At 38.9% G+C, this 26,486-nt stretch overlaps 1 protein-coding gene and 1 long non-coding RNA gene across 3 annotated transcripts in view; one reads left to right on the forward strand and one right to left on the reverse strand.

The window, feature by feature from the left end:
• Sdc (Syndecan) overlaps positions 1–26,486 on the forward strand; it is a 236,076-nt gene that overhangs the window by 153,237 nt on the left and 56,353 nt on the right. The window lies entirely within an intron of this gene.
• Positions 1–26,486, reverse strand: part of LOC143303666 (uncharacterized) — a 60,144-nt gene that overhangs the window by 11,828 nt on the left and 21,830 nt on the right. Inside the window, exon 4 of one of the 2 annotated variants that reach the window (XR_013060184.1) lies at positions 24,612–25,076. The exons of the other annotated variant lie outside the window; for it this stretch is intronic. This is a non-coding gene — a long non-coding RNA (uncharacterized LOC143303666). Of the gene's footprint in view, positions 1–24,611; positions 25,077–26,486 lie in introns of those variants that run through there. 2 annotated transcript variants of the gene reach the window in all.

The raw sequence follows: 26,486 nt of genomic DNA on the forward strand, positions 1-26,486 counted from the left end.
GTTTACCTGGACAACGTCTACCGTCTACTGTTCGTTTGGTCCGGTCGGAGCGTCACAAAAATAGCTGTAACTCATAAAATAATTGAAATTTTGACAAATCCTTTTAAGGGCATATTCTCGAATGTCTAAACTTTGGAAATACGAACAAAAAATTTTCGATTTTTTCAAATTTCTAGACCAGAATACCCCCTTAAATAGTCGGATTCTGAAGCTCGATTTTTTTGCAAACGAAACGTATGAAACGATTTTGTTCCATATTTTCAACTTTCTGTTTCCATAGAATCAGTTTACAGTCGATCCTAGTAGCCTGTGTAATTGTAAATGATCGTAGTTAATATTCGTACGATACCTTAACACTACCGACCGCTAGCGGTTCGACAGTATACGCGCGTCCGACCGGCAACTCAGACGCCGATTCTCCCTGACACCGGCTCTGTTTCGATTTAGACTCTCCGATACTTCAAATTGGTATAAAACTGTGAGAGCTTACAAAGCAACGTAACTGACGCAACTGAGCAAGGTACCTTAGTACTAAATAACAAATTATTGTTCAAATAACGAGAAAGATTGTACTAAATAACAAATTACCGCTCAAATAATGAGAAAGATTGTCGGCGACAAAAAGTCGATTAATAGGCTATCGGTCGGTAAGCGTCGACGATAAAAAGCCGATTAATAGACTATCGGTCGGTAAGTGTCGGCGTGAAAAAACCAATTAATCGGCTATCGGTCGGTAAAGTGTTAAAAAGTATCGACGAACAGTTGTTTCAGCGAAGTGAAACAGGTTGATCGTATTTCGTACGAAGTTTGTGCAGATTTATGATGTGGATATACAACGTCTTGACAATCGGAGGATACAATCGTCGATGTAATATGTCGCGTAAATGATAAGTTGTATATTATTCGTAGAATATGTGCCGATTAGAATCACCATATTGTTGTAGAATAATGTAAAATATTCATAAATTAGAATAATTAATAATGTATTATCATTCTAATCATTGGCATGCATTATTCATAGACAATGGCTATTGTATATTCAATAACAATAATACACCCGCTAATGAATAATAAAATATCGTAGAATATCAGAAATGTCAATAATGTCACGCGTATATTTCATGCAAATATAACCAAGAATTTACGTAGCAAATCTAATTACCAGCAAATGACAAGATAATTTATAAACATAATATGCAAACATAACCAATGATCGTTGTAATCAATATAATCGATGGACGTATAATAAGATCGCTTATAAATATATATATTATCTTAATCGATCCAAGAAGATATCTCTCAAGCTTATGTCAAATTATTATGTCAATTATTTCAAATTATGGTCAAATTGTTTCAAGGGGGGAACTTCTTATGGCCAAAAAAAGGAGGCGTTTTCGACATATCGAGATGACTTTTGTTTCTTTTTAATGGAGTGTTTAATCCTCTACAAAAAAAAAAAAAGAAAGAAAAATATCGAAATACTTGGATGTGAAAATGGTTCAAAATTGGTTCAAAAGATATTTCAATGTTAACCAGTCAGCTGTTGCATCCTCTTTGGAAAGTGTGTACCTAAAACGTGTCGGAAAATGTAAACGATGACGAGTATACTCGTGAAACACAGATTACATGTAGCTGTTATAATATAAAATTAAGTTGTAACGAAATGACTGTTATAAAATTACAAAATAAATTAGTTTTGTAATTATACCGACAGGGTTGCTCATATCAGAAAATATCGCCATTTCTTCGTGACGAGTATACTCGTCAGAAACAACTAACTGGTTAATCTCGTCGTATTTAGTGTACAAAATACAAGGGCAAATGTAACATAAATAAAAGCATTGCGTTATCTGTTCTTGTCATAAGCTTCGCAAGATTAACCTTAAGAAACATCTTCCAGAATTAATCATTTTTCGACTCATCTACCTTGATGCTTTCTTGTAAACAATTAAAAACCACGTTGAATGTCTACGCACTAGACAAAATACTAGACAAAAAGACGTATAGTTTCGTTAAAAAAAAACGGATGTCACCTTGAAATCTCGAACACACGTTCAGTCAAATGAGTTTCTTAAGATGTTCCTCTCGGAAAGTAGTAACTTTTGTTAGAAACATTTGAATAATAATTAATTAATAATAACTCGAATAATATGTAGTTTGGAAGATACTTTCGTTAATCGAGTAAAATGAGACACTGCGTGTACGAAGGGCAGGAAATTGAAGAAAATGGAGTTGGAATTTCAGAAGAGGAAACCACGTTTATACGCGTCGACCTAATAAAGTTTCGTTTTTCGCGTATTTAACGACAGAAGCAGCTCCACGTTCGCGTTGGCGGCGAATGAAATTCGAAGTTTGGAATTTGAGAGTGGAAGTCGGAAACTTGATATCTGTCGGTGAAAGTTGCAAGCTGGAAACTGGCCAAGGATGGATCTTGTGCGTTCGAGATTTCAAATTCCAATAGGCGAGATTCGAGACGTTCGAAGTCGAAATCCGAATCGGCGGAAGGCGAACGCTCGCGAGTTGATGGATCGAGTCGCTGAACTTGGAATCTTTGGGCGCGTTAATGTCTCGACGAGATGGAAAGCTTCGAGAATCGAAATCCGGATCGGTGAAGCTCGAATTTAACGTTCGAGTCGATGCTTAGATGTAAATTCAAATCTTCAAACTACAGAATTTCTAAGGGAGACGCGACGCTGCCAATCGAATTTTTGTCAGTCGCCTTTCGAAGGCTAAAATCTGAAACTCGGATTGTTGCACTCTGAGTCGAACGAAATTTCAAGTGCGAATTACCGAGATGCAAATCTTTCGCACGCGAGATCCGAATCGCGGACCTTGCGAAGCTGAAAGCTTGCGCTTCGGACGCGAATTTAAATCTTCGGACGTTGAATTTCGAAACTGAACCGTTGGAATTCGACGATGAAGCTGGTACTTTAGCGAAATGAAAAATATAAAACACGAAGGGAATTAAATAAAAGATTCACAAACAGAAATTTAAATGAACGAATCGAGTTTTTAAAGCGAAACTTTCGAAACGCTAGAGTCTTCGTGCTTTAACTGGAACCTGTCCCGGCGAATCATAAATCCAATAAATTGGCGATCTAAAAATTCACAACTAAAAAAACGTCGAAACATCGTTGAATTGGCGCCAAAAGTTATCATCATTCGTTCACAGGATTTCGCCGCGAATTTTTCCGACCAATTAGATCCTGCTAACTGCAGTGTATGAAATTGGCAAAAAACAGCCGCAGCGTAACAGCGAAAAAATGAAGCCGAGGAGACGAGAATATAAAAAAAAAAAAGGAAAAAAAAAGGACAGGGAAACCTCGTGTATCGTGTTGCCGGTATAAAATCTGAAAATTAATTAAATTTAATGACGTCGATGTTCCACGTTATTTTCTACATTTTCCATCCTGTTCAACTGAAATCGTTCTACGACCATAATCAAGGATACTAGACAATCGAAGTATGAATTTTATTAAATATAAAATATAGGCAAACAAGAGAGCCGTGCCGGTGCCTCTCGATGAGAATGGAACGCGATAATTAATCGCGGAATAATTAATTTCGTGGCGGACGCGTGTTTTTCGATTCCCTTTGACGGAGAATTAAAATCCTGCCATCGAATCGTCAAAATTATCCATTGCAAAATTATCACAATGTGATGATTACGAATATAACAGGATTTTGTTGTATTAAATTTGTGCCGTGCTAAAGACCATATCCCGTAAAATTTCTTCTTCCATTACCATGCGATAAATTGAATTTTAACAAACCAACCTTGGCTCCGATAAAAAAACACAGTGCCTTTCGAACGAGGCAAGCAAAAAAGCAAGGCAAATTCGCGATTAATAATTGGCTTATATGCACGTGCTGGCGTCGATTAAAATCGCATTGCAATACGATTTTATACCATTGAAATGTAATTGGCGTGCGAATAAAATATGTAGATACGAATCGGGATAAATAAAATAACTGGTAGGAAATTCTAATGAATTTTATTCATTCCGTCGCGTGTAATTTTATTCGCAATTCTCAATTTCTTTCGATTCTTCGTTTCTTCCGCGTTAACGCACAATAAACCATTGATAATTCCAGCCGGAAAATCTTTTAACGAAGCAATTAAACTCTTGCTCGGGTTTCGTGAATTTCGTTAAAAATTCGAAATTCGTCGATTTAATCGTTTCGTCCCCGTTTGTCCACTCTCGGCTCTAGAAACCTAGAGATCCTCGATCAATCTATGCCATTAACACGCAATAACCGTGGAATTCCAATAAAGCGGCTTAACTTCATCTCGGTTTCAATCGAAAGACTTTCTTCTCTGGATAAAAGAAGAAGAGAGAGAGATCAGCGTGAAATTTGGGCCTCTTTGCCTGCACAAAAGCGCTCGTATTTCGTTCGTGAAGCATAGAATATAAGAAAAGGAATATTTGAAAGGTATCCTACAATTTGGCATACGAGTTACTCGCGTTACATTGAAAAGTTGGATAAATTTCGAACCGCCTCTTCCACCTCTATTTAGCGGTTCTAAAAGCCCGCAATCGTCTTGTAATCCATTCCATTAGCAGACAATAACCGTCGAGTTCCAATAAATCTGAAATCCATTTCGATGCGAATAAAAAAAGAACCTTTTTCGAACGAAGCAATTAGATCTCCTCTGAAAATCCTGTTCGTGGGATCAGGGGAAAAGACAAGGGACGCTCTTTCGTTTTACCGAAACGTGTACAGCATCTGTATTTTCGTCATCTGTATCTTGGTTTATCCGTGTGTGGTATAAACGAATGACGAAGCGTATAACAGAATGGAATTTGGAAAAAGGTCACAAATGGCAAGTATATGGTACGATTGGAGAGATGGGGAGGAAATAAAAGACGCAGAAGGACTGAGACGACAAATGGGCAATGGATAAAACTTCGCATCGAGAAGAAACACAAACTGACAGATGAAAGAAATTGCGTTATACTGCGATAGGGAAAACAACAAGATCGCGATACTTTGAGAAAATCAAAATCAAAGGGAACGAAGCGATCGTCGAATAGGACGTGAGTTAGCAAATAGTTAAAAAATTGCTAAAGAATGTTTGTTTAAAGAATAGTTAAAAAATAATAACTAGAGCGACCGAAACAGAAGAAGTTTGTAGATTGGAAGAACGTAGAGCAATGTAAGCAAATAAATGTGAAACGATTGAAAAGAAGAAATTATAGAAGGATGGAAGGATTTCCAGTGTTGGAAGGATTTCGAATCAGCGCTTCCAAAATTACGAGGCGTATCCGGAAAGTACATGTTCCGATTGGCCATCAAAGAAAAGCAGAAATCTATTAGCAAATCCTTTGACGTCGGTTAGGTTGCTAAGGTACGTACTTTGCTACGTAGATTTAACCATTGTGGGGACACTTGTGAAAACGGGACATCAGTTTCTGTATCACCGCTTCGTGGAATGATGTAGTCCAAGGTGGCAGTCAGCGTGAGCGTAACTTGCGAAATTCGAAACAGTGTGACACAATTTCGTCGCTTTCCATTCATTTGCCACAAATTTTACGGTCATTTCCCCACGAAATTGTGTCTGGAACCGTGTGGAATTTCGGAAGTTATGTTGAACTACTTGCAAGGGGATGGCGAGAACTCGAACGAGTTGTCTGTATGTGCACTGTATATTCGATGCTTTAGGTTGATGGTAAAACAGTGCGAAAAGAATCTCAATGCAACATGGACCTTTGTTTCCGAAAAATTGCGTTTCCACACTTCTCTATGTTTGAAACGTTTTTATTACAATTCCGACTTACAATTTATCGAGGAATATTGTAATAAATAAAAATAATGGAAAATTAATATCAAAATGAATTGTAGAAATTTAATGCTAAGGAAAGCGTAATATTACGATGTTAAAAGAATTTAGAAAATGAGTTAACTAGCAACGGCTTATTAATTTCTCGAAAAACAAACAAAGGGCCATGTTGCGTTCAGATTCTTCTCGCACTGTTTTACCATCAACCTAAAAGCATAGAAAACACATACGGCCAACTCGTTCGAGATTTCGCAGTTCTTGTCGCGCCCTTGTCAGTTTAAGGTACGTAGAATGTATCGAACATCAGATTCCATGCTTCTCGTCATATTATTGATAGTTTAATGTACGTAGAACGCATCGAACGTCAACTTTCTGCTTTTAATGGAACGTAACTTTTCAACCCAAATACAACCCTCTACTGTTGTTTAAAAGCCAATCGGAACTTGCTTCGTTCGACCATTTCATTCATTTCATTTCACGACGACAATTGTCGTGTTGCTCGCGCACGCCTCGCATGGAGCGAGTAACAGAATAAATATTCGAAAAATGTCAAAACCGCCCCTTCGACGAAACGAACCGTACAACAAACTCGATGCTTCAAACACGCTTAATCTGCACTTTAAAATCTGATGTTTATTAAATTTAAAAAATTCGACGATCTTCGCCTCTTTCGAACCTATTCGGCCGTGCAGTTCTTGACTCGTCGAATCATCCCTTGATCCCCTGTCCATTAACAGACAACAACCCTCGAATTCCAATAAACCACCTCCACTGCGCCTCAGTTCCAATCAAAAAAGCCTTTCGCAAATGAAGCGACTAAACCTCATCACTTCGCAACTACAAAAAAGAAAAAGACAGAAACAAAAAAAAAGCGACAGAGTTGGAAACTCGTCCCTTTCGATGTACAAATTCATTGGACCAGGACAGGGAAGGGGTGGTAGCTGTTGGAAGGACTGTGGCGAGGCAACGATACAACACAGCCGATGATAAAACGTTGGACGGAAGGGTTGAGGGTCGTTGGAAGTGGTAGAGTTGGAGGGGGGAAAAAACCAACAGACAGGACACACTCATCAAAGATTGGAGTAGAATAGAGAGAGGTAGGTTTCGGGTCGTTGGAAAAGCGACGCTGCAGACCACTAATTCAAATTGGCAATTTTGAGATTTCGCACGGCCCGGCAAATTCTCTTTCATCCTGAGAGATTGGTCTGCGACGTAGACCGACGACGCGACAGCTTCTGACCTGGCCAAATTCATTTCACCGTGGTGGCTACTAATTTTATTCGCAGACTCGCAACGCGTGCTGTAATCGTGTTATATCTGTCACGAGTACCACTAGCCGTTAGTTAACGTTAGGGAGAGGAACGTCACTGAGAACGTGGCAGTTGGTGGCTTTTTTCTTTTTTTTTTTTTTTTTTTTTTTCAGTGGTGGACGTGGATCGTTTAGGCGAACAGCAGTGGAGAGATAGCGGTGGAAAAATGGAATTGAGCGAATTGCATTTTTCTCGATTCTTTTTTCAGAAAGATTTATGGTACATGATGTATAGTCCAGCAGCGGCTTTTAACCTCCTGTTTGCCACGAACCATCTTTAAATAATCTTTTGTCGTCGCGGATTGAGATTTAATTATCGAAATCCATAATGTGCGAAATAGCCTGAATTTCCAATTTGAATTTGTTTTTGAAGCGATTAAAAAGATGATTGAAAGGGACGCTGGGATAGTTGGTTTCGATTTACGTTTCAATTTCATGTACATTCATTGAATTACTTACTTGTAAATCATACTTATCTATAATAAGTATTAACTTATTATAAATAATTAGCCATGTCACTGCGCCACGCCAGAAAAAATTACTGAAAATTCTCAATGCGAGAATTGATTGTAAATTTTAATAAATAAAAAAAAAATTCATTGAATTACATGGGTGCGATTTTGTTCCGAAAGCTTTCTCCGTCTTTCACGCAACTTGAATATACCATGCTTCCGGAAGCTCTCAGGTTTCTCGGCGAAAAACTTTTCGATATGATTTTTTACATCGACCAAAGAGTTAAAAATCCGAACGAACTTTCCCAGCAGCATCTAACGAGTGTAATATTTTTTTTTTAACGTCAATGAGCATATTCAAAGATACTTCCAGTAACGTTTTTTAACGTGATATGCTTGAAACAATTTCTCCGCTGGAAAGGTACTAAGGAAAATTTATTATTCTATTAAATTTGCATAAAAATCCTGACGAAGTTTCCGAATTTACTTAAAACCCCGTGTCATTTAATATTCTTTAAAATAACGCTTCTCGAACGTAAAGTTCTCTCTATCAACCTCTATCTGTAGGAGAATTTTTGCACGCGATTACGTTTCTTACTTTTTGAAATTTTATAAAAATAGCTGATGCATCCGGTGTTTTCCCAGCACCTCGTATAATGTTTTTCAATAATATTTCTGACGATTTCCCGAATTTCTATTGACTCGATAAACGTCCTGTACCTGGATACTGTGTCTGCCACGATATAATCTCGATACACCGATGGTCGCGAAGCTTCTGCTGACGTGCCGCACGCCGAAAAATGAAAAACGTTGCTGGGAGACGGCGTCATATTGCCGCGCTATATCGTCGCAGCGATTCCAGACAAAACACGATCGCAACGAGGAAGGTCGCTGTTGCGTTGCGAATATTAACTGTCTCTGGTTCGTATTCTCGACTTCCGCTTCCGTTTGTCGCGTTTCACGCGTCTACACTTTACTCGAGAAAAGCTGTTTTAAAATAGCGGAAACCGCATCAAAATCCGCCCACTGATTCTCAAAACTAGCCGAAACACAAAGACGCTTACTGGGAGCTTTACATTGTACTACGTACACATCGTGGTAGAATTTAGGTGGAAGAAACAGCGACGAAAAAGATATTAAAAACGACCCTAGTAAACTCGCTGAAAGAGAACAGGTTGACGCGAAATTACGCGAAACGAACTGGTTACTGGAATATAGATCGCCGTTATCTCTCAGCAACAAACGAAACTATACGAAACTACTATACGAAACTGAGACGATACCGATCCACTTATACGAACGTTTAACGATAAGACGCGTCTAAACTCTAAACAGTAGAGGCACGCGTTATGCGATACGCTCTCGTGTTTCACAGTCGATATAGGTTTGCAACATTATTTCGTATTTAAGGGCAGATGTTTCGTGAAATCCTCTTATACGAACATGAACTCCTATTATCCGAACGAAAAACCATAGATGCAGAGAAATAGACGCAGTTGTATCGCGTTGATCAGAATTACGAATTGCGATGTAGTGGAACAGTAATTAGATTATTTTGTAATTACAATTTATGCAGTATAATTCGATTGTAATTCTGCGCAGCTCTGACACTGTTACATGAACGACCTGGTTATATGAAGAAACTTGTCCCCAGGACAGTTTCCTGTAATTCTGCTGTATTTATAATGTAAAACATACACGTAGATATTATTTAGGATACAAGATATCGAATAGGGAGAAGTATGTTTAAAGAAACGGATGGTCGACAGATTGTTGGAACAGTATAACACGGGTAGACGGAATTCAGAATTTTAAAAGAGAATATCGCAAGGGGCGAAAGAATTTTTATTTTTGCGAAATATATATACGTACATGGAAGGATTAAAATATGGGTTTCTATAATGGCGGGAAAATGGAATAGAGCGGAAAAATTCGATTCGTTCGATTTTTTAATAGACTGGCAAAATATATGTGTAGTGGTGGAGCTTTTAAATTACATTCTAATATGGAAGAGAATTGGGAAATATTTTTAAAGGACGAAGCGATAGGAAATTGGAATGTTGTCGAATAGACGTATTGCAAGCTTCTGCGATACTTTGCTTTCCAATATATTGAAGAATTAAAATGTAACGATGAAATGTAGCGATCCGATGAATTTCGTTTCGTTCGATTCTTAGACGAACTAGAAAAAGCAAACAGCGATCGGACCGTGTGATTACATTGTGGTATGATATGCACGAAGGAAATCAATGATAGAATATTCTGAGGAAATTGATGTAGTAGTACCTATACACGTGAATCTTATTAAATTACAAATTTGAAAGTTAAATTTCCACCCGAAATTCGAGAGTCTCAAACTTAATATTACGAAGTACGGAACCCTCTCGATGTTTTAAAACATACGAATTTAATATATCGATATATATTTAATATATTAAAATATCAATTTCATTGGAAAATTTATCAACATCCTGCAGGATTCGATTTTTCCACTTTCGTGTGCCGCCCCAATTTCCTTCGTTTTTCCTCTCTACGAACATCACCGTTAGCATCCCCAATTGGCGCTTTAATATTGTAATTAACGCTCGATGTTGTAATTTCATGGGCAAGCTAATTAAACCATCGAAAGATCTTCGCCAGATGTTGTCGAAGATCGTCTCAGAGCGCGCGTGCCTCGTGTATTCCTTGTCCCCGGTGTGTTTAACGGCCATTCAAACCCGTGGACCGAACAACTCGAAACAGAGAGCAGAGCAGAGTATTACCATCCAAAAAGCAAAAGGAAACTATCCACGTTTCCACGATTTCTCTTGTCCGTGTGTATGTTTCGTACTACCATACAGATCGTGCACGATTAAACCATTTTAAGGGCGAGTTGTTTTAATGAAATTGTAGACGTGTCGTGGGACTTAATAGAAGGTACATGACCATATTCGATATTTTAAGAGCCAGTTTATTAGCCGTGTAGTGGCTTCGTTCTCTAAACGAACTGGCAGTCAGTAGTACCAATAATAATAATTTATTTGGTAATATACTTTGCGATTTTTTCTTAAACTTCAATATGTTGAAAAGGGCGATTTAAGCAGAGAAAATGTCGTTAGAAAATACGTCAAAAACAATTCTAAGTACGTACATACTTTCAGTTTCGTACGAAAGCCCTAACCTAAAAATAGCTGCATGCATAAACGCAAATTAAATGGCAGAGCGTAAACGAGTAAAGCAGAAGTTTAGTTTGATGTTTATTAATGATAAATTTGAATAACAAGAGGTAATAAACAGATAATAAGTGAAAAACAAATGGAACTTAATAAGCATCTGCGTCGCCATCAGTAAATACCTAGATAAACGATAATTGATCAATTTCCATATTACAGTTTTAGGTTAGATTTAGGTTTAGTTTCAATATAATACAAAAGATACATACGATCGTTTTCAACGTCTTTTTAAACGATATTTTACCTTTTCAAACCTTGATAATGCCACTTGTACTGCAATAAAACGACAAGATTCAACGTGAGTTTTAGGTTAGCTCAGCTTTAGTTTTCATATGAAAGGAAAAATGCGTGCAATCGTTAGCAACATCTTTTTGAACGATATCTTTAAATATCGTAAATTAACGTCGCTTGCTTGCACGCTACGCAAATTTATAAATAAACATGACGAAATTCAACGCGACTTTTAGGTTAGGTTTAGATTTCGTTCTAACGTGCGATTAAAGGTACTTAGAATCGTTGTATAGTTAGAATTGTAGAATCGTTGGTATAACGATAGATCTAAAGAGGAAAATTTCCATTTAATGACAGGCCCAAGAGTTTTTCGAGTTACCGTCATACATTAAATCGTTTCTTCCTAACCTCTTTCGCTCTAAAGTTTCGTCTCTGTCGGTCTTCTATCGTTTTCTATCTAAAACACGAAGGGTACACGACGTGTTTTCAGTCATGAAGTCGTGTTTCTCTCGTTCTTCGCTAGGAACAGGACATGCGTCGAGTATTGCCACCCTTCTCATCGCTTTTCCTTGGTTTTCCAAGGGTGGAAACGTTGATGGATCGCGTCGTCGGAGTAGCTACGATCCTCTTTCTTTGAGGCAAAAATCTCTACCTACGATGTACAGCTTTTTATTTGAAGAACGATCGTGTGCATACAGTGCGTTTGTTCAGTGAGACTGGAAATAACGACGCAGGAAATTGAAATAAAGGTTGGGAAAGAAATTAGGTTTGTCCGATTATCTTGGAAATTCTCATTTTGGGAATTTCTTTTGGAAATTTCAAACCGTAAGCGACAATGTAATTTCGCGTTCGTAAGGTATCAGACAATGACTTGATCGGGCGATTCACGATGACGAATGACGATGAAAATTTAAACTTGTGATGAATATGAAAATTTAAACTATGAATTAATTATATAATGGCACTTGGCCTTTTTCATTTATGTTCAATCGAATTAAATTAATTTCCTAATATTAAAATTGCGATAATCCATTATGAAATAGATGACGCGGTAATTACTGTACGGTTAATGCAACGCTAAATCGAAACATCGTAAATGAAGTCGTTGAAACGGTCTGGTATTTCAATTTTGGTCGGGTAAGTCGTGAAATGAATTAGATACGAGCTACGTAGCACGGTATCAAGGGGTTAAATTGAGCCACTCGCTAGTCAAACTGATCAACTCGGCTCCGCTCCAATCAAATTTCAAATTTTCTGCGTGGAACGCTGAATTTCAAATTTCACATTAGCAGTTTCGAGTTTCAAATTTGTAACTTCGCTAAGATTGTTCGTATCCGAAAGCAACGCTGCGCATTAAAACATCGTCTGTATAACGAGATTTATATAACCACTTACATTGATTCAAGCAGCTCAGCGAAATTAAATAAAAATCTCACTTCTGTTCTACTACATTAATTAGCCTAATTAATTTTTCCAATCATTCAGAAATATCAAAAGGGTAATTCAAATACATAGAAATTTCGAGAAAATTCTATAAAAATCGCCTCTAATCCCAAGATATCTGCCTTAATTAACACCTGTCTAATCGATGGTTCTCTTAACAATTAACATTTCAGAAAGAAACATAACAAAATTAAATCAACATACGTCGTATTCCAGATTAACAAACCGATACCCAAAGCTTGTCACAACTATGAAAATATTCTAAACGCTTTGAGTATGCTGGCTCTTAAATAGCCTAGAGCCATAGCGTACCTTGGTTTTTAAAATTCTCAATCGGTTAGTCAATCGAGCAGAAACTCTTCAAACGTTTAGACTATGAAACCCATCTCCTATCATAGCCATTATGAGCAGGCAACTCTTTCGTATCGCTAAATACCGGACTGACCTAGATGATAATTATGTTAACAGATTATATCGATAGACTTTGGTCAACTGCGAACGACACTCGGCGAAATCGTCGAGTTTTCTCACGCGCGCGTAACCTTCTTCGAAACGTGCGCGTTACAGCTCGTAAGAAATCGCGCAAATCGATACTTTACGGCCTGCGTTCGTCAAATGAACAAACAAAGGAACAACGATTAATAGAAAAATTATTCTCGCGTCGCATGAAACGAATTATACGTTTTTTCCAACCGTTCGAACGCTATTTCAATAACATCGCGATCGTCGTTAAACCTGGCTTGGAAAATTAATCAAATTCATGGAGACTGAAATTCCGCGGATGAAATTCCATGGAAGCGGCGTGGGCAATCTTCGAATATCTCCCCCTGAAACCATTAATCATTAAAATCGCGGCCGTCAACTGAACGAAACGATGCCGAGGAGGAGAAGGTAAAACCGGTGCCGATCGAAAGTACGTCGTTCTCGAGGGGATCGAGAGGACTCGCCAGGCCTCGAAGGACCGTGTCTCGTGAATAATGCAGCACGTGGGGCCACGCGAAACGTCGGACGTGACCGAAATGAAAGGACAAACGCGGCTTCGAAAAGGGAGCAGCGAGGATAACGAGAGGAACGTGTCCACGGCCAGTTTCTTTCGATCAGCGAGATACTGCTAAGGCTGTCTTTTAGGGACTTCCGGCCGCTGCACCCGGAAACCCAACCGCGTCTTTCGATTCTTTCCGTTTAGCTCTCTGCAGGGGTCGCGTTTCATCCGACGCCTACGCGTAAAATCTACTTCTCGGTGCTTTTACCTTCGTGTTTCTTCCTCCTTTACATTTAAACGTAGCTTACGTATCGTGTCAAAAGCTTCTTTCGTTTTATAAGAAAACAATAAACGCACAACATTTATGTTGTTGTACATGGGTAAGCATAAATTTCTCCTGACAAAGAACTGTTTCAAATCAAACTTTCTCCTGGACATAACTGGAAACTTAGGTAAAATTCCTGCGAACGAAATGAAGCGAGTCGCCTGAAGCGTAAAATGTTCGGCAAGCGCTTAATAAACGAATCATCGCCGGTGTTTAGGCTGCGCTAAAGAAAGCAAAAGGGAGGAACGAAATTCGGGAAAGCGAGCAAGGGAACAGCAAAGTAAAAAAGAAGACACGGGTGATCCTGGATTATTGCGAAATTCGAGATGTTCAAAGGCGGCTTGGATTATACGAGCATCGGAGGGTTGGATGGAAGGCTGCCTTTTGATATCGAGACAATATTGTCGATAAAAATGGCCGGATGCCGACGTGTCAACAGGTCGATAAAGGGTTGAAACGTGGCTGGCAAATATTTGACCGCCCGCACCTTCCTCGTTTCCCTTTCCTCCTTTTTCGACTGTTGCCCGTTCGTAAATATGGATGCCGCTTTGAGAACGAGACCGAAAGGGGATTAAAGCGTGGCAGACGACGCCGGCGACGACCAGGAACAGGGGGATGAACCCTGTCTGGAAACAGAGTGACGGATACACAGCTACACAGTTTCCAAGAGAAATTTGTAGAGAAGCTTGGGAAACGATCGGGTCTGTGAAATTAGACGTATTGTGCAAATAGAGGGGTGTCGTCGATTCGTTGATCAAAAATCCTCACACGTGTTGTGTAGGTTTAATAACGTGACGTTTAATAATCAACGGTATTAGTAAAGAAATTAGTAAATTGTAGTAAGTATCGGTGAATAGCGGCGAATGGATGAGTTGCTGATCGTAGTTTCTCTAATTCAATTAGAGTGGTGTAATTTAGTCGCGTATATGTTCATTTAATTATACGTCGTACTTGAATTATATAGCGATTACGTAACTCAAAGTTTTCAATTAGCTCGCCGGCTAATTACCGTAATCACGAGCAGAGACAAACGTTTATATTTATCGTTGGTGACTGTACTCGTTTCGCAGCTGACTCAATTCTATGTTTATGCCTTTCAGTCGCATCCTTCCACTGGACTTTGTAATTTTAAGAATCGCGTTTTAATTCGATCCGATTCGAGTTATACGCGCCACTCTGTTGCAAAGCTAAATTTCTTCGAAATTTAATCGTTTTTCGTCGAATGAGATAATCCGGAAGCTCGCGATGTTGGAAATTTGCTTGCAGAATTTGGTTTACGTTATAGCCAAACTTACAGGCTCTTACGCAACGCTATTTAGAATATTTATTTTATACTTGTTGAGAAATTTATCACCGTATTTTAACTACGTTTCGTTTCAGGGAAATATCAAGGAACTTGTCCTCTCGGCGGTTCCAGTTTGCTTATTGTTAAATCTGCAACTTGAAAGAGAATGTTGCGGTATATTGTCGATAGTTTGGAAATTAATTCTTTCACTTTTGATGGATCTGTCGTTAAATAGTTTCATAAAGAAACGACATTCTCAGTTGATATTTTCTTTAAATCCCTGGAACTCTCTCTCTCTCTCTCTCTCTAAATTTAGCTATATACAGTTATGCTATTATACAGTTTGGCTATATACAAATTATAAATATAATACGATAGTTAGACGTTGTTAATTTGTAATTGTTACTGTAAACAATTAATTAATGCAAATTAATTACCACGAAATACATATGAATGCATAGAGAGAGAGAGAGAGAGAGAGAGATGTACATACTTGAAGCTAGGGAAATGTTTGAAATTAGACGTATCGTGTAAATGAAATGGTATGGGGCGAGGGTGGAAGAAGATAGTGTGAGCGAAATAGAAAGTAAATATGGTTTACAGAGAGGTGGAAGAGGATTGTGAATGGGCTTGGGAAAGTTTAGGGGATGATAAGGGTAGGTGCAGAAGGTTGAGTGCATGCGAAGATAAATGTGAGAATTATCGAAGTGGAATAATGTGGTGATGGTAATTGCTCCTGGTGCAAATAGTGGCGTTTCAGAGCAGTTAGGTTACATACAATAGAATTTGTTCCATGGTTCACCCCATGTACACGAAATAAAAATAAAATTCACTCTCTCTCCCTCTCTCTCTCTCTCTCTCTCTCTCTGTCATGGCAAGCCAGATGAAAAAATGTAAATAAACACGACAATCAAAAATGGTACTAAAAATCCAGGAATAATCGAGACAATTGTCTCGCTTTTCCTAAAAAATGTTACAAGCAACTCGTTACCTTAGATTCTTCTGTACTGTGACGAGAACCGAAAATAAAAATATCGATGAATTTGTAGAGGATTGATCTTATCAGGTATCACGAAATACAGATTACTGTTTGTGAGCAATTTATTTAAGATAAATATATTGTCTATAAAATTGATTTGACACAAAGCACAAGTCCAGATATAATAACTTTCGCGAAATAAATACGCGCAGTCTCAAGAAACTCCGTATATACGTCTGATGCGTCTGTACGCTTATGCTGCGATCGCTGAACTTTCTCGCTCGTCATTTCGTTTGTTTATTTATACTGGTCGGGGGACAGTCGGAAAGTTTGAACTCGACTGCGTTTGACGGTTGAACGTAGCGGCGACATTGTTTTGCTCGAAGTTCATTACTCCTTGCAATACCTGTGATCTAACGAGCATGATACTCCGAAACAAAACAACAACAGGATTTGAATTTGTCCTGCTCGCGTGCCGCTACAAATTCGTCGGTAGTGTTGCTTCGTGAGCCGATGTTTCGTGAACGTCACCGATCAATTCTTCAGGATATTCCACAGAATCGACCGTAGCAGAACAGCTTATAGGAACATGACGCACCACGTGCACTTGGAAAAAGCCATGATTAAAGCAATGACAGTATACCATTTTCCAAGAAAGTATCGAGGGGCCATACAAATCGTGAAACATCACCAACCACATTAACAGTTGCAAGGAGTACTATTGTCCTATCTACTGGTGTTCCAGTTCGATCTGGCAGATCGTCCTCCTGGCTCTAATTATTCGACACCTGTTCCTGGCTCGACCGATCACAACACGATTCCCACTAACTAACTGTATACAAGCAACAACGCTTGGACCTTAACACTTTGACTGCCACGCCGAAATCACACGTTTCGCTCAGGATGCCACGGGAGTATTTTTATTATTCGAAGCATATAATGGCAAAATAATAATAAATTCACGATGTAAGACAACAGTCTTCCCCAATGGACCGTTTATCGTATTGGTGGTCACGGGTGACCACCGTGGCGCCTTGCTAACAGTCGATAGCGACGTATTATAACGAGGCTTCGTTTATTTCGACAAACCATTCGCATTCGTCGTTTCGTCGTTAGCAAAACGTGCAGAATATATGGTTGAAACGTGTAGAAGATATTAGTAAACGGTATTTGCTCGTTCTATATATAATAGCAAGGTATGTTCACACTTCTAACTTCAATTATACGATTATAAAGCAGCATTTACGATTATTTTCTAAGCTGTGTTTATAATAATATTCGTAGATTACCCTCAAAGATATGGACGCAAACACAGTGCACCGTTAGGTGCAAGATTTGTTCTCATTTTTTTTTATCGATGTTCTAATAAAAATGTTTAATCGTTCAATGGGGCACTTTTTATTTCAAAGTATCTTCTATCTATCGGTTATATTCAAAACGTCCTAACTGTCGATTTTCGTTCAATTTTTACAATTGTAAGAAGTCCAAGCTCACCAATGACCATCGTGGCAATCAAAGTGTCGAAGAACATCGACGCAACACGATATACTCAGCTTCAGAAGTCAGGCTGACGCTGACAAGACAATCGTGGAAATTATAAGAGTATCGATGATTCGATCGGTGAATCGCGGAACAAAAGAAACGTACAGATTCCCTTTTTCTCGGAGCAACGTCCGACAATCGGAAAGTTTCGCCAATGAGCGAAAAGGAAAAATCGAAAGCAACCGATCGACGATTCTTATTTGCTCGACCCAACGAACGTCCGACGATTAGAAAGTTTCGCGAACGTTCAACGGGGAAAAATCCGGCCAGTTAAAAAGGTTGGAAAGGTTAAAACGAGATAAGGATGAACACGTTGGTCGCTGTGAAACTCACTGATCTCGTTCGGTTTTCCTTCGACCATCTTGCGCCCTCGTTTTATCCACTTCCGGCGGGATACGTAAAGGAACTTCCGTTCGGAAAGCATGCGCGATTTATTTCGTAGTTTTGCCACGATTTGTGATATTTTTCTGACTTTTAGCTTCCTGCCCTTTGCCACGATTTGTGATATTTTTCTGACTTTTAGCTTCCTGCCCTTTGCCTAAGAATCATTTAACACGTTGATCGTCACGGTGACCCGCGTTTTATCAAATTTGACGGATTTTAGAATTTTTGCGCAGACAAATTAGATTTTATGGAGTTGGGAAATTGTTGGAAAAAAAATAGGCACGAGTATAATATTTTGTAGAAATTGTGGAAAAAGTTACGGGGTAAGATATTTTAATGTATCGCGGATGATAGGACAAAATGTACGAAATTCGCGTTTCAGTCAGCGTATCAATTACTGCGTATGTATAATTACCTGCGTGTTATACTGTTTATCGTAATATTAATTTGTTATCAAAGTGCTCCATTAACTTTGCAATGTTATCGTTATTTTGTTACCTGCTGCTTCCAAATTGAATCTTTTTTTTTAATGAATATTAATATATTATTTATATGATATTATTCTATAATCTTTGATATAATATATTACATATAATTATAATATAATTGTTGTTTGGAAGATCGATCTTTATATTGCAGAATTCGTGGAATGGGAGGCGACTTCTGTCGCGACGAATCGCTACTTTAGTTTCCAAATTCTCGAATCGATCGCAATTGTAAAGATGGATTCGTGTTTCCACAGTGTTTGACGTTCAATTAAATTACGATCATTGGGACGAGGGGAGAAGATTGGAGAATCGGAGAGCTAAGAGCTTCGAGAAATTCCGCCCGTTTGCCCAACCAAACCCGTAGCTCGCTTGGCAAACGTTGATATGGCGGAGGAAGGAAAATTCGAAAACGATGAAAGCAGGAAACTCGGGTGGGACGTCGCGTCGTAGAAATTTCAAGACTGGAAATTAATAATATAACTTCCATGAATTCTTGGTGGATTTGAGAATTCTTGAGAAGTAACGCAATTTCCGTGTCATAGGTTTTACAAGATTTATCTTAAATCTGATTTACATTTTCATTCGCATTTGATATAAAAATCGATTGTATGATGTAGCGAAGACACCATTAAGTGTATTTTGTCAGACTTTTCGACAGCCTACAACCATCTAGAAAAATTAAGCGTGAACATAAACAAACCTCGATGTTTATTAGGAATTTTATTATCTTGTTCTTTCGAATCTATGTTATAATTAATTACATTGACAATTATTAAGATTCCAAACTCCTGCAATCCTCTTCCAAACCAAAAAATTCCATTCTAAAACCTAAGCCAAGCCGAAAAAAACTAAACAATAGGAAGATCAAAGAAAGAATAGCAACGGTAACCTAAATAGCTCTCACAGAATGACTCAATCGTCTCAAACTCTCACAATCCTCTTTCAACCCCAAAAATTCCATTCCAAAACCTAAACCAAGGCAAAAGAAACTAAACAACAGGAAGATCAAAGAAAGGATAATAGCAGCAGTAACCTAAATAGCACTAACAGAATGAGTCGATCGTCTCAAACCTCCGCAATCCTCCTCCAACCCCCAAAATTCCATTCCAAAACCTAAACCAAGCCAAAGTAAACTAAAAAACAGGAAGATCGAAGAAAGGATAATATCAACAGTAACCTAAATAGCACTAACAGAATGAGTCGATCGTCTCAAACCTCCGCAATCCTCCTCCAACCTCAAACATTCCATTCCAAAACCTAAACCAAGGCAAAAGAAACTAAACAACAGGAAGATCGAAGAAAGGATAATAGCAACAGTAACCTAAATAGCACTAACAGAATGAGTCGATCGTCTCAAACCTCCGCAATCCTCCTCCAACCCCAAAAATTCCATTCCAAAACCTAAACCAAGCCAAAGTAAACTAAAAAACAGGAAGATCGAAGAAAAGATAATGGCAAGAGCAATGTAAATAGCACTCACAGAATGACTGGACCGTCTCAAACCTCCGCAATCTTCTTTCAACTCTCAAAATTTTCAGTTAGCAATTCAATCCCAGGCAAAAGAGCACAAAAGGAAAGACCGAAAAACTGAGAAAGGTTGAAAAATGGACGATACCCAGGTAATAAAGAACGTGAAAGGAAGAAACGTGTCCTGGCAGGGGGTTGGCACGCGGCTCTTTTGTACGTCGACCATTTCCATTCAACTTCCGGAATTAATCGAGCCGCCTCTCTTTATCAGCTGCTTAATTAACACCTTATTGTTATCGGAGGCTAAAGTCCCTCGTCCCTTTTACCTTTTTCTCTTCCCTTTTTTTGCACGTCGCTCAGAGGGCTCGTCGAAGCAGGGACGAAGCATTTTTCTTGCGCTTCCCTTTTTCGCCACTCCATCGGGAACCAGAGGGAGGAAGTTCGTTCCTTTTGTCCGCGGCGTGTCGTTCGCAGAGGCCTCTCCCTTTTCAGATAAAAGCGACTCCGCGTTTTCTTCCCTTTTCCAGCCTATCCTCGTAGTCGTTCCGCGCCTGGATCGTGTTCACCCGGTTCGATTGTTATCTTCGATCTTCCGCGAGCTTCGTTCGATTCAGAAACGACAATGGACGCACAAAAAGATGGCACGACTCGCTGCCACGATACTAATGAAAATGGCGAATCAATTATCAGGGAATCGAGTTTCTGACGAGGAGAAGAGAAATCGCCGATGAAAAATCCTTCGGGACTTTCCTGCAAATAGTCGATGGATTTTTCAACGTACATCACCTATCCTCACGTTGTTTATTTATATGGCAGAAAAATTAGGATTCTTGGAAAAAAATTCTTTAGAAAACGACTTCGATCTTCGTACCCCTTCTGTACATTCAGATATTGTTAGATTGAGAAATGGATACCTTTGTGTACGTGAAATATTCAAGCCTGAAGAACCAAGGACATAGTTAAAAGCAATAATTCTACAATGATAATAAGAAGAATCCTCTGACTCAAACATCGAAAGAAGAATTCAACGAATTGGAAAATGGATACGTTTCATACAGGTGAAATATTCAATCACAAAGAATAAAAACTTCGTTAAGACGATAATTCCACGATAATAATAATAATAATAATAAGAGGAGGAAAAACCACTAAAGTGACAAAAGCGAAAGAAAAAGACAAGACCGGAGAATGAGTCTGTATCGGGTCGATCATCGATACAGCTATATATTTTGATATATACAATTACTATAGGTACGGGTATACTCATTAAAAATGAAATGAATTGAAATGTCCAACTACAGAGAATAAGCAAATAACATTGAAACAATAATTCCGCAACGATAAGAAGAAGAATCCTCTGATTGAAGTAGCAAAGGTAAAGTTCGATGAATCGAGAAATGAGTGCGTTTAATACGCGTGAAATATACTCAACTGCTAAAAACAGGAAGGAACATCGTTAAAACGATAATTCTACGACGATAGAAAGAACTCTAACTAAACGAATAATTAGCACAATAACGCCATAACAAGCCGTAAAAAGCCGTTCGAGTGACCAGAGGGAAAAGAAGAGGATAACATTGGAGAATAAGTTTGAATGGATTCGATCATCAATTATCCGGAGGGCTGTCCGTGAAATAGCCGACAACTGTCGCTATCAGAGACGAGAGGCGAACTAGACTAATCCTCTTTCCGCCGGTTTTCCCTGCAGTGGGAAACAAAACCGGGACGGGGATCAATGGCGGACGAGTCGTGTAACACTCGTCGATCGATTCGGTGATTTCAACGGGCGCCATCGTTCCTCTGGTTAATCCGGTTGTTCCGCCACGAAACGGAATTAATAGCACGGAATAAAATGTTCCGGCGTTACTCACCAAAGACAGCAGAGCCACAGCCGGAAACCAACGCGTAATTAAATGCAAGACCATTCGATCTGCTGTACCACTGATCGTTTAATTTCGATTTATCGCCACGCGTCGCTGTCTTGAAACGTGTTCGGTTCATCGGCCTTTCGAGAGATTTTCGTACAATGATAATAATGATAAAGATAGTGATAGTAATAATAATAATAATAATAGCAATATAGTTTATTAAGGGGAAGACTCACTGTTTATGGTATGCAATATGGTAAAATGCTAGAAGCATGGCGAGACCCGGTCAAAGGTGTACGATTGCAGAAGATTTGGAGACGATTGGAGACGATTGCAAAAGATTGGAGAAGATTTGGAGATAATTGGAGAAGATTTGGAGACGATTGGAGAAGATTAGAGAAGATTTGGAGACGATTGCAGAAGATTTGGAGAAGATTGGAGAAGATTTGGAGACGGTTGGAGACGATTGGAGACGATTGGAGAAAATTGGAGAAGATTTGGAAACGGTTGGAGAAGGATTGGAGACGATTGCAGAAGATTGGAGAAGATTTGGAGACGGTTGGAGAAGATTTGGAGACGATTGCAGAAGATTTGCAGAAGATTGGAGAAGATTGGAGAAGATTGGAGAAGATTTGGAGACGGTTGGAGAAGATTTGGAGACGATTGCAGAAGATTTGGAGAAGATTGGAGAAGATTGGAGAAGATTTGGAGACGGTTGGAGAAGATTTGGAGACGGTTGGAGAAAATTTGGAGACGATTGCAGAAGATTTGGAGACGATTGGAGAAGATTGGAGAAGATTTAGAGACAATTAAAGAAAATTTAGAGACGGTTGGAGAAGATTTGGAGACGGTTGGAGACAATTGAAGAAGATTTGGAGACAATTGGAGAAGATTTGGAGACGATCGAAGAAAAGCAGCTGTTTATCTGGCAATGTTTATACAAACTTTTGTTTATAGCTGATATCTCGCACTCGTTGCACGGCTCTTAGATATACTATAGATAAATTATTCTCCTCCTCCCGATGTACCCCTACTACGAGGTTCAGGTTGACAGTGGAGCCATGGGACAAGAACGACGCATCTTTCCCACCACACCCGCAGCTTTTTCGTTTATCTATTAGGTTGTCCGAAAAGTGTCTTTCCTTCACAGACCCGTCTTTTACAACGACGCATCTTCATACAAACATGAAACCTAATCCGTCGAACGTTGTGATCTTTATTTTGATAGAGCAAAATGGATCATACGTAATTCGATAAAATAATATAAAATAATATAAAAAACGAAAGCAATTACTTAATATCTCGAGCCAACGTAAGTGGGGACACCTCGAGAGGGGAATAACTTACTCGTGAACAGCAGTCAGCCAGACATCACCGTTCTGACTGATTCTGCTTATTCCACACGAGATTCTCGTGTGACCGAGTTCTCGTACATGTGACTTTGTCGATACTTCAAACTCCGTACGATTCTATCCCCGAAAATCGTCTATTTCCGCCTTCTTCACACCTCGTATCCTCCCTTCTATTACACGTTGTGCCTTTGCAAGAGGAACCGAGTCTGAGTGCCGTGTGAAGGTGTGCGTCGAAGTGGTGGAACGCACAACCCTGTGGTATGTTCCAGAGGATGCAAGTTATGTTGCGGCAGCCGTTAGGTTCCTGTCTGGAAAGTCCAAGCTTGCGACAGAGTCTCGGTTATCGAGCTATGGGAAAGTAGCATAGAAAAGTACAGAGAAGTTCAAAATACATGCAATGGCAAATTTGCTAAATCGCTGGCGTATCGGCCGAGTGCTGGCACGCGGATGGTCGTAACGCTAGAAATCTACATCGTAAAAATAACGGTTGTCCTTGACCGTCGCGTGATTCTGGCCTAACGGAACCCTCGGTACATCGCGTTATAACACTCAACAATGAACATTGCGATTCTTGTGCGTGCTGCATGAACAGATTCCAAGTCGATGGCATACGCCATGCGCAGTCGCTTTGTAGCAATGACCGACTGTTTATTCATACGTATGTACATGTTAATGTTGAGGTCATTAGGTGTATAAACAGAGAAACGCGCGGATAAATTGTAAGGTAGAAAATATATGTAGGAATGTTTATTATAAATTAACAGAAAAGATAGTATGATAAACACAATATTGTTACACTCTCACAAAATCGAATATAATATCGCGTTTCACGAATTCTCTTATCACTATTTCTACGTCACAGCAACACGATGAACACTTCTCTCGACCACGATTAATTCAACTCTGACAGCAATACCACGCTCATTTTTCCCTTAACAAACCTTGGTAACGCTCGCAACACTCCTTGACAATGTTAACATATCTCGACAACGTTTATGAACAACCAGCCACGTCTTTCCCTGACGTCACACCATACCACATATATTTCAATACAGAAGTGTAATTACGAGTAGAAATATAATTTGAACTGGTCCAGATCCTCACGCTAGCAGTGTTACCCTATAGCTGAAAACCCAGAAGCCAACGTCGCCTGTCTACTGTTTATGGTCTGTCTTCGTCCCAGTCTTTTGTCCATACGCTGTCGATGGCTTCGGTGCCTGAGAAAACTAAAAAGACCAGATGTAGAGTTTCCTTAGAAGTGGTGACCGCTTCAACAGTTAATAAACTGCGAATGTTTACGCAAATTCGTGTTTTCGACCTAATTAAAGAAAATGGAATCTGGTCTATCTCGGTGGATCTGTCTATTGTGGATAGAATAACCAGAGGATGTAGACAAAAAGAAAAGGAAGGTTTGCATCCAACGAAACTAGCACAACTGTAAAATGCGCTTATATTCTCGCACCTAGAAATTATCGGAAAAATATTATCGCCAACACGTAGTTCGCTTTGAACCATCTTTTTCCTCTTCCACCTTTTCCTCGTACTTTAAGCTACAAAAGCTTTGCGAACTAACAGCGCGAACACCCTGTATATCTTTATTTCCCTTAACCTATATACACCGTGCTTAACCCGTATCTTTGGCTTAAAGTTACTTGGTTACCTATATTCTAACGCTTTCCTTTTTTCCAGAACTCTTAACCAGCTTATCGCAGCTTCCACTTATCCTACCAACTACTGCGTTTTTCTCCCTTAGAATCTAACCTAATAGCAGTCGTTTAATAAGCGTTCTAAGGTGGCTATCTCTAAACTACAGAAAATAAATTTCCTTTTTTTTCTCTCTCTCTCTCTCTCTCTTTCGACCAGAAACGATTTCCCTCTTATACATTTCCGCATTTTTCTCTTGAAATTAGCCTCTGCCTCCTTTTCCTTCTTCCCTCGGATATTCTTCTTCAGCCGTTGTCTTCACGAGACGTGTCTAAAAAAAGTAACGAGACCAGAGGTTTCGCTCATATTTTATTATATTGTTCTTCTTATTACATTTATTTCGAATTATTCATCTGCAAATAATTTCTAATTGATTATAATTTATTTGTTATATTCTACGTTTACTTTAATATATTTTCGAGTATATTATACGGTGCAAGCATAATGGTATGTCATATGGTACACCTAATCCAGCAAACAGCGGCGGAATTTCTGATTGAAAAAGAAAATTTCCCACGATATTTTCTTTCAAGGTTGATCCAGCAGATTGGTTTTAGCGATTTTCGAAATCAATAAATTTCAATAACATGCAGGAAAACTTTGCCGATTATTTTCCGTTCTTCTTTAATATTATCCTGCGGAATTTAATTTAAAACAGTGCGATAGCAAGCACATCGATTTTTCTTTGCGAATATTTATTCCATTTTTTTTTCTCTCTCTCTCCTTAGCCGACGTTTTTCACGACTTTATTTTCTCGTAAAACCTCGCACCCCGCGTTACTTTTTTAACGACTAGCCGAGGGTATAAAGAACCGCCACGTAAGAGGAGGAGAGAAGCTTTTAGGAACGCGGGATTCAAACAGAACCCGGTCTCTTCGCTAGGCAGGATTTTAGGGACGTCGGGCGATTCAAATTCAGTTCAAGGTTAATCTGTTTTCGACGTAAAAGGGAGACTTCGCACTGACGCCAGTGTCTTTCAAAAGAAATTCTTTATTTCCCGCGCGGCAATAAGTCTGCGTCCCATGTGCCATACTTGCGACGCAATTATCCTCATTGTTCTTTCGCATTGTGTCGTTACAGCGTCTTTGAGAAATGCGTGTGTTAAAAAGAGTGATCATTTGGGATCATCGATGGTATCCCGCTGGGGGTAGCCATCCGCGTGTTATTTGGCAATTAAGTTAGAAAAATTTACCAAATGTCCAGCTGGACAAATTGTAAAGTGCAAATTAAATAATACAAAAAAAAAAACTTGGGATAATCGTGGAGAAAGCGAGTCAACGTGGAAGGATGCAAGAAGAGAATTATTTCGAAACAAAATTCACAGTTTTGTAGAAAAATTGACGTGTTGTTTGAAATTGGGATTTTTCTGTAAAAGTTGCAATACGGTGGCTTTGAGAAACGCGTGTTTCGAAATTGATTAATTTCCGATAATCGAGAAATTCAGTTGACGCGGAAGGGCTGAAGGAATGGAATATTTTCAAACAAAATGTGTAGTTTTTGTTTAAAAATCGAAGTCTCGCTTGGCGGTGTCTTTGACAAGTGTGTACTTTATAATTAATTGAATTTCAATGAAACTAATGCGAATGGATTGGAGCAAAGGAATATTTTAAAACAACGTTTATACCGTCGTCTGAAGATGGAAGTTTTGTTCGACATTGGAATTTTTCTATCAAAATTACGAT

The sequence above is a fragment of the Bombus vancouverensis genome, chromosome 15 (genome assembly GCF_051014615.1).
Source record: "Bombus vancouverensis nearcticus chromosome 15, iyBomVanc1_principal, whole genome shotgun sequence".
Classification (NCBI taxonomy): domain Eukaryota; kingdom Metazoa; phylum Arthropoda; class Insecta; order Hymenoptera; family Apidae; genus Bombus; species Bombus vancouverensis.